Source organism: Cavia porcellus, unplaced genomic scaffold (genome assembly GCF_034190915.1).
Source record: "Cavia porcellus strain 051 isolate PalLab524CR breed Dunkin Hartley unplaced genomic scaffold, mCavPor4.1 scaffold_22, whole genome shotgun sequence".
NCBI lineage: Eukaryota > Metazoa > Chordata > Mammalia > Rodentia > Caviidae > Cavia > Cavia porcellus.
Genome location: NW_026947505.1, coordinates 36,110,271 through 36,119,220, shown reverse-complemented (window position 1 = coordinate 36,119,220; position 8,950 = coordinate 36,110,271). Strand labels below are relative to the sequence as shown.

The 8,950-nt window shown below is 36.3% G+C and overlaps 1 long non-coding RNA gene across 1 annotated transcript; it reads left to right on the top strand.

Moving 5' to 3' along the window:
- The first annotated feature begins 295 nt into the window (after nucleotides 1-295).
- On the top strand, nucleotides 296-8,742 carry LOC134472110 (uncharacterized). Its single transcript, XR_010041968.1, has 2 exons — nucleotides 296-2,538; nucleotides 7,600-8,742. It is a non-coding gene; the product is annotated as an uncharacterized LOC134472110 (long non-coding RNA).
- Nucleotides 8,743-8,950: the final 208 nt, after the last annotated feature.

Below are 8,950 nucleotides of genomic sequence, written 5' to 3'. Positions count from 1 at the left end.
ACACTTTATCCATTCATCTGTTGATGAATATTGGGTTGTTTCCATGTTTCAACATTATGAAAATACTATTAAGAACACACAGCTTTTTTGTAGACATTTTTTCTCTTGGTTATGTATATAGAAATGTATATATACATTAGGTTATGTTTATATACATACATATAGAAATGTATGTATATATATACACATTAGGTTATGTATATAGAAATATTTAGGTTATTTGATAACTGATTTTCTCAGGACTTACTGAACTGTTTCCCAAAGTTATAGCACCATTTTTCATTTTTTTTTTATTTAAAGAGAGAAGAAAAAGAAGAAGAAAAAAAGAAAGGACATAAAAAAACAATGCACTAAAAGGGTACAAATAATACAGTATTTCTAGAAAAAAATATATACAGTACGAAATCACCAGTTAATAGGTTGCATATTATCTTCCCAGAAACAGTTGTCCATATCACTAAATTAAAGCATATAAAGTGAACATTCATACAGTGAAATTGGAGACAGTTCCGTTCAGTGATCCAACAAAAGCTCAGTAGTATGGTTTTCCATCCTACACTCTCGAACATACCTGCGGTTATATCCCTTAGTCCACCTTACTTTCCTCTCTTTTTTACAGTAACAATTAGACTTTTAGGGTTTTATTACTCTCACAGTTCTTATTACTTTTTTGAAGAGAATAAAACCAAATGTGACTTACGCAAAACAGAGTCAGTTAGAACAGAAGGGTGGGCATAGTACACGATGCAAAAATAGAATAGCAGGTGATCAAAAGTGGTTACCATTGTGCCTCTTAGTATTTTCAAACTGAGTTGTCTATATCATCAGGTATAATAGAATTGATCAAAACAGTACAGAACAAAACCAATAAAATCTATACTGAGGACCTTACAGGACTTCAAAAAAAAAAGGATGATAGTCAATCTATATTGGGCATCATAGTATATCTTATTGCCTTCAAAGTGATTGCCTATATCCTCAAACTTGATACTATCAAACAAAATAGAATATATAATAATCAGACGGAACAAGATGGGGAGAGCAATACTGGGGTTCAAGTCAGGTTAATAGGACAACAAAAAAGTTAATATAATATGTTCCGTTATTTTTTAATTTAGTTTTCCCTTAATTAAAAAAATGAGAGAAAATAGATTAATTTAAAAATAGGGGGAAAATTGAGATAAGAGAGGACATTGTAATAGAACAACGCAGGGCAGAACTGAGCAATTCAAGCATCATTGTGTTTCACCACCAGATAATCTAACATAATAGTAGTTGCCATAGTGCCTCTTTACTTAAATTATTTGAGTGTAACTTTGCATGTATAGCACCATTTTTCATCCTCACCAGCAACACTGAAGCTTCCAATTTCTCCATTTTCTCACCAGCACTCTTTATTGTGCCTTTTCTAGACATAAGAATTCTCTTGGTGAATAATGTGGTATTTCTTTGTGGCTTTGAGTTGCATTTGGAGCATATTTTCTCCACACTTAAGAAAAATGTGTATTCTGCCATTGTTGGATGGACTGTTAAACAATTTTTTTCAGATCCAGTTAGTTTATAGTGTTGTACAAGTCTTCTGTTTTTTTCTTTTTATGATCTTATTCTTAGTTGTTACTTCAGTCATTGAAAATCAGGTATATTTTTTCCTTCAGTTCTGTCATTTTTCACTTATATTTTGGAACTTTAGCTAGGTGCACATGATTATAATTGTTATATCGTCCTGTTGGATTGCCCTTCTGTCGTTGTCACTTATCTTTTTATCTGTAGTAATTTTTTTAAAGTCTATTTTGTCCAATAGTAATCTAGCCTTCCTTGTTTTTATGGCACCTGTTTACGTGATACCCCTTATTTTTTCAGTATGTTGTGTTTGGAATTTCAAGTTGTCTCATGTAGATGGCATATAATTGGATGTGTTAATGCTTAATCCATTTACTATAATGTTATTATTGATGTGGCTGGATTAGGTCTACAATATTAGTTTTTGTTTTCTATATGTCTCATATCTTTGTTCCTACTTACTACTTTCATTTGCAGTACATGAATATTTTCTAATTTAATAATTTTAATTCCTTAAATTATTTTTTTCATTATAGTTTTAAAGTTATTTTCTTAATGGCTGCTTTATGGCTTGCATAGAATCACCTTGAGTTTGTATTAGCTTGTTTAGAGTGAGATTAGAAGCCTTTCTTCATGTAGCAGTAGGCTTCCTTCCCTTGTTTTTGTTATGTCTATTATATGTGTATGTGTTACAAACCCATGAAGTTGCTATCATAATTATTGCTTTATATAATTTTATTCTTTTTAAAGAATCAGAGGCATAAAAGTGAGCAAGGAAGAAAGGGGGCTGTTCTTCCCCAGTGGACAAGATGCCCTTGGCTCACTCCAGTGGAGTCTGTGAGCTCAGCATCTTGTTAGCAGCGTGTTTCCTGGAGGCCAAGGCCCCTGTGCCAAGAGCTTTTGTTTGAAGTATTTGAATGTGGTGTGCACTATGCCACTTACTGGGATGCCTCATGATTTAGGAATCTTCAGTTAGATGTAAGTAAATCTTTGGACTTGTATAGCCATCCACACCTGACTGTCCACACCTGGTCTGCTGGTACCGATTAAAAAAAAAAAAAAAGCATCCAAACTGAGGTGGCACTGAAGTGGCAAATGAGGGGTGGTGGATGTAGAGTGGTGGGAGCTGCCCAGTCCTCCAACTCCTGACACACAGGGTCCTTTGGGAATGAATGCTAACCCACGGATGCAACAGTAAGCTTTGAAATGGAAGTCTATCAAAAACTAAAGTATGACTAATTTGGTTTGGTTCTTCTCTGTATCAGTGGAAGAGGGCTGCTAAGTAATAAACATGAGTTACAGTGAGCGAATATCTGAAATGCTTCATTGACCTACATACTACCTTAGAATGAACCAAGTATTTCTCAGCATCTAGACATTCCATAGAAAGTCAGTGACCAAAATATTCAGTTAAGTGATAAGTCAAATTGGATGTTAACATGAGTCTTAGAGAAAATAATTTTTAAACTTGTGTGTATTTAAAACATATTTTTAAGTGAAATAGAAAATAAACATAACAGATGAAGGCTTTTAAAACATTCATTGTCCTGTGAACAGTGGTCTTCTCACTCTGCTGTGCCCCCGGCACCCTGGTGCTGATATGCCAGGGAGCTAGACTCTAGTTTCTCAGGGGCCTCGGTACCATAAGCAGGGAATGAGATGGCACTGGAACTTCTTTTTCCTTGTGGTAGTAGGGATTGAATCCAAGGCCTGAAATTCACATTGAATGATATCTCCAGTGCCCCTTCTTGCTTTTAATTATGGTCTCACCAAGTTACTGTGTTTAGGCTGGGCTTGAATTTATGTTGCTTCAGCCTCAACCTCCTAGGCTGTGTGCCAGCTACTGTTTCTGCCTAAGACTTCACAAGGACTCTTTGTAAACAATTCTCTTAGGCAATGTTCTGGACCTGGATCCACACTCTGAGGACCTTCTGCCCTTCAGGGAAAGTGCCGACTTTATTTGGGCTATGATCCACAGGCTACCTAGACAGACCCATCCCGAATGAAGGGAGCAAGAGTATGAAAAAGGTTTCTGTATACTAGCCCAGTGTATCCTGAGGAACATCAGTTTCTGATGCCCATGACAGGGCTCAGGGCACTTCCAGAAGACTGCTTTGCCTACTGCTGTGTTGGAAGCTGGCTTACAGTTGTTAGACTAATTGCCAAAGATATTTAACACATCAGAAGGATCATTCCCCCCCAAAATATCTGAAAATGACTTTATCTTATTCTGTTTGTACTTAGGTATCTAAAATAAAATCATCCACATAATAAACCCAATAGTAGCAAGTAAAATAGGTCATTTAACCAGTTTACATTTTCAATCATACCACTCCGAATGTGGGAGTGGTTTATCTGCAGTTACTTTCACTCCTTTGAAGAAAACAGCAAAACACAACAGTGGGCTTGGGCTTACAGAAATATTTGGTTGGATATCTCTTCCAGAAACAATTCAGAGCCTTTTAAAAAAACGCTTTTTTCTACAGAGTATAAATTGAGAGTTTAGAAAACTTAGAAAAAAATAAAGATTCTTTGAGAGATAGTTTATATAACTGACCAACTTCTTAGGAATCATGAAATATTCAAATGGTTCATTATTGGTTCAGTAAAGCTGGAGGATAGGAGAAGGAAGAGATCCACGGAGGAAAAAGTGAAGAGAAATGGTCACCTCACATGAATAAGGAAAGGATGGTGTGCTAAGCCACGTGCCAAGCCAGACTTTAGAGCAAAGCTGGGCTACCCAGCTTTTGTACTCCATGTAGTGATCTGGGTTCTGGGCTGCAGAAGGACTATTAAGCATGCTGCCACCAGGAAACTGAAGTGTTAACAGCAAGCCCACCCACGGTTTCCCTATCAGTGACTCATAGAGGTCTCCAAAGAGGAAATTTTCTCATCTGAAGTGGTATAGACAAATAATCTCATTTAGATTACTTGCCTCAAGGATGAATCAAACCAGCAGACTTTCCTTAGCCCTGGGCTAACAATCCTGGGGTATACCTGGAGTACATGCATGCATGTGTATGTAATATTTAGCTGGGTACTTTCATAGGTAATGTTCATTCCCCAACCTAAGTAATTCTCAGAAAATGGTTGGATGAAGATGTTCAGAGTACTCAGAGGTTTGTTTGCATATTGAAAAAGGAGCAAATTTTTAAGTTCTATGAGATGTTTAATATATCTCACCAATATTTAGAGCCTGCCTGTGAAACTGAATGTAGAGCCAGAGGCAAACTTTTATTCTGAGATCCAGCTGCTAGATTCTAATTCTTGTACGCAAAGCACAGTAATGCAAGAAGTATTGAATATATCACATCACCTATTTTAGCCATCATATGATGCAGAAAAAGAGAAACACTTTTGCATAATTTTTCCTTAATTGGTGGGTTGAAGAGGCATTAGAAATGTAGGCCACATTAGTGCATGCCAAAATAGAAAGTCTTACAGAATATTATCTTGCTGTTTCTCTTCAGATTAGCTGAATTTTCCACTGTGGTTTGACTTCTGTGGTTTTAGAAACAATGTGCATGCTTAGAGTGAAAATTTTCAGATAGTAGTAGCCATATTGTAGAAGCCCACACTCAGCCATACTTGTGGGTTGTCATTGTTACTTGTATAAAGTAAGATCATGGCTAATAAGGTGACTTTCAGGGTATAGCACATTGAGAATAGTTGTTTTGACCAAAAAAAATTTTAGTCATACAAAGAATGAGTGTAATATTTTTGTTACTAAAAAATCTAATACCATGATCAGATCAAAGACATCTGTGTAAAAATCATAGCAGGTGATATGTTCAGTGGACAACAGTAGAAGTATTTTACAAGATGGCATCCTATTTTCCATAGAAAATTAATATGTATGTAATTGAACTCAATAAATGAGCAAGATTCTCATATGTTGAACACACACAAAACTACTTATCTGTTGAAAGAAGAACCTAAATACATGCACCATAGCCTTGGGTAAGGAGATTCAATAATGTGTATGTGTCCAACCTATCCAAATATATTAACTAAATATCTTTTTCAGTCTTCATAAGCTTTTTTAAAAAAAACATACTAATTGAATTCAGGTGATAGAAAATGTGTTGGAAATTATGTCCAGTGGTCAATTAAAATACTTTTTGTTTTGTTTTGGGGTACCAGAGATTGAACTCATGACCTCATGCTTGTCAGGCAGGTGCTTATGCCACTGAGCTAAATCCCTGGCCCTACCTTTTGTATTTTACCACCCTACTTGTTTCTTTAAGCTTTTACCACCATCTAACAGTACTGGATTTTCTTGCCTTTTCCCCTCCTGTATAAGAAATGTCTCCATGTAGATGATAAAGGATATCTACTTTGTTGATCTTGGTATCTGCAATATTGTCTAGTGCTTGGCATAGAGTAGTTATATTTTTGAGAGAAAAACAAAAATAAAGTAGAAAAGCACTGTGCTATGGGATAAGTCCCACTAGGGCCTAAGACATTTCAACACAGCAGATTCCTATTAGCACTGTGAAGGCTAAAATTCCATCTGGCATTGGAGATGCTAAGGTCTGGTAGGTCACACACTAAAACAAAGATCATCATGGCAACAACCCACCCCCAATGTGATGAAGCAGGCCTGTTCTGGATGCCAGTGTCCCCCAGCCCCATACAGGGGTGAGACATTCTGTCCTTCTGTTGTATTAAGCTGTCTCTACATTTTGCTTTCCCTTGGCACAGAGCAGTAGAGGCAAAGACTGACTAACCCAGCTGATCGTGGATGAGGACAATGTCTGGGGAGAAAAGGAAGCAACTAGACTTCACGATTATTGATATTAAGCCCAACAGTCCACTCGAACCCCCTCCTCTGAGGGCTACATTCAACCTAGATGAGAAGACTGATGGTGTTTCCCTTCTGCCAACGGCATCGAGGATGCACCTTAGCCAGTATTAAACCACAGTCTGGGGCGGATAGACAGAGGGGTTTCTGGTGCAGGGAGGGCACCTCAGAAACCCCATAAGCCTTATACTAGGCAGAGAAAATTATGACTGGCTGGAATCCAAGACTGCAGATCTTGGAAAGGAACCACTTATTCAAAAACAGGAAAATTTTTCTTGACTCAGTTTTTAAAACTTTTCTGCGTTTTATTATTTTTATCTTTTCTTCATCATGTTTTTGGGGGGTTGAAATTTCTCCCCTCTTTTAGTTCTTCTCTCTTAGTCTTTTTTGCCCCTTTCAACAATTTTTCAGGTCGGGATATAGCTCAGCAGCACAGCACCTGCCTGACAAGGGCAAGGTGCTGAGTTTGATTCCCAATATGTGTGCGTGTACATACACACACACACACACACACACACACACACACACACACACACACACACAGACTTTTTTCTTCTTTCCTGTATTTGCTCCATTTATGTTTTCTTTTTGTTCTTTTTTTTATAAGTTGTCTCCATTTTTAGAAAGAAGATTTTTTTTTTCTTTTGGTATGGGGGATCGAACTCTTGACCTTGCGCCTGTCATGCAGGCGCTTATGCCACAGAGCTAACTCCCTGACCCATTGTTCATTTTTTCTTGCAACTGTTCTCTAATACTACTAATTTTCTGTTACTCCTCAGTGCCTCCTGTCTCACTTTTCACTCCTTTTCGTACTACTTTACCTTTACTAGTATAATTACTAAGCTTTTTGAATCTCTAAATTGCCAGTAAACTTTACACTATTGCTGTTGAATACTGTTCTATTGTTAATAGAGGTTAACTTAGTCCATTTAGTAGATATTTACTAAAGGTCAATATTTGGTTTGTCTTAGTGTTTATACTGTAATTATAGACCTTTTTTCTATGGTTGAGGATAGGACATTATTGGCCATTTGGGCTTGTTAATATTTAGTTTTTATTCAACATTATAATTGATGCTGATTTTTTTTACTGTAGCCAAGGTTACATAAGTTGTTGCTATTAATTGGTTTTATCAGAATGCCAAAGTCTGGATTGTCATGAGGTCGTTAATAATACTGTGGCCCATTGCTGAAGAACTGGGTACTGAACCACGTACACTGAAATTCTCGTACCAGGTAAATGGAGGTGGTTGGATCCTGGAACGGAGACAAAGGCTGACAGTTACCATGTGAAGTATATACTACTGTGTGTCTCAGTAGCTACATTGCAGGAATACAGGAAACAATCCTTGTGTTCACCCAATTGATAGAAGGTATATGCACATGTGTCAAAGTGTCAACAGGTGAGTTTTACCCACATTATGTGATGTGTTACATTTTTGTATATAATTTGATAAAAGTTCTTTTGATTTTTCCCTTAGAATTAGCCAATTCAGTACAATGTTGCATGAAAATCTGCTTTTACAACTTTGGGAGGAGCTTGAAAGTGAGTTATCAGGTGATTCAGCTACCAGTGATGACTTGGATCATGTAAGCCAAAGAAATTGTGACAACGAGGTGGGGCAATATATGACGGATAGAGAAGTACAGAATGAAGACCTTGATTCAAATGAGGAAGAAAACAGTAATGTAAATAAATATTTCACTAGTCAAAATGCTACAAAACAGTTATATATACCTGAATGATCCAATGCTAGAACTGTTAGTAGGTTCTTTCCCGGGGTGAAATTTATTGGATAGAATGCCAACACTGTAATTCAGTGTTGGAAATTGTAACAGATGATATGATACAAAATGATTTGAACTATACAAATAATATATAGCTGAAACATTCCTTTTTCATCTATAGTAATAAAATACATTTATCATGACACCTCACTATTGGAATGAAAGCCTTCATAATAATACTTTATTGTTCTAATCATCAAAATCTAAAGCCTTTATAGAGCAATGACAGATGTAGCATTGAGATTTTTAAAACAATAGTGACACTCAATTTTATTTCCTTAAAAATAGCTTAATTTTGTGTGTGTGTGCTGGGCATTGAACTCACGTGTTTTCCAGGCAGGCACTGTGCCACTGAGCTATATCCTCCACAAAATAGCTTAAGTTTTGATGACAAAAAGACCTACTAAGAGAGAAAAAATCCAACAGTTTGGTTGCTATTTGCTCATTTTTTGAAAGCTTTGTTTCAAGTTGTCAAAAAAATTGTATACTGTCCAAATACCTGCAATTGACAGACAACTTCCATCATTTCATGGTTGTTAAACTTTTTACAATAAATGCCAAATAAAACCTTCCAAATTTGGTATAAAAATATATGCCCTGGTACATGCAAAGATATTTTACACCTTGAGTATGAAATTTACCCAAGAACTCAGCTACCAGGTCTTTATTTATATAGTAATAAACCATATGACACTATGAACAGACATGTTGAACCTATTTCAAAAATTAACCCAAAGGTCACATTTAACAGTTAGTTCACTAGTTACCCATTGATACTACATTTGATAAAAGAAGACCA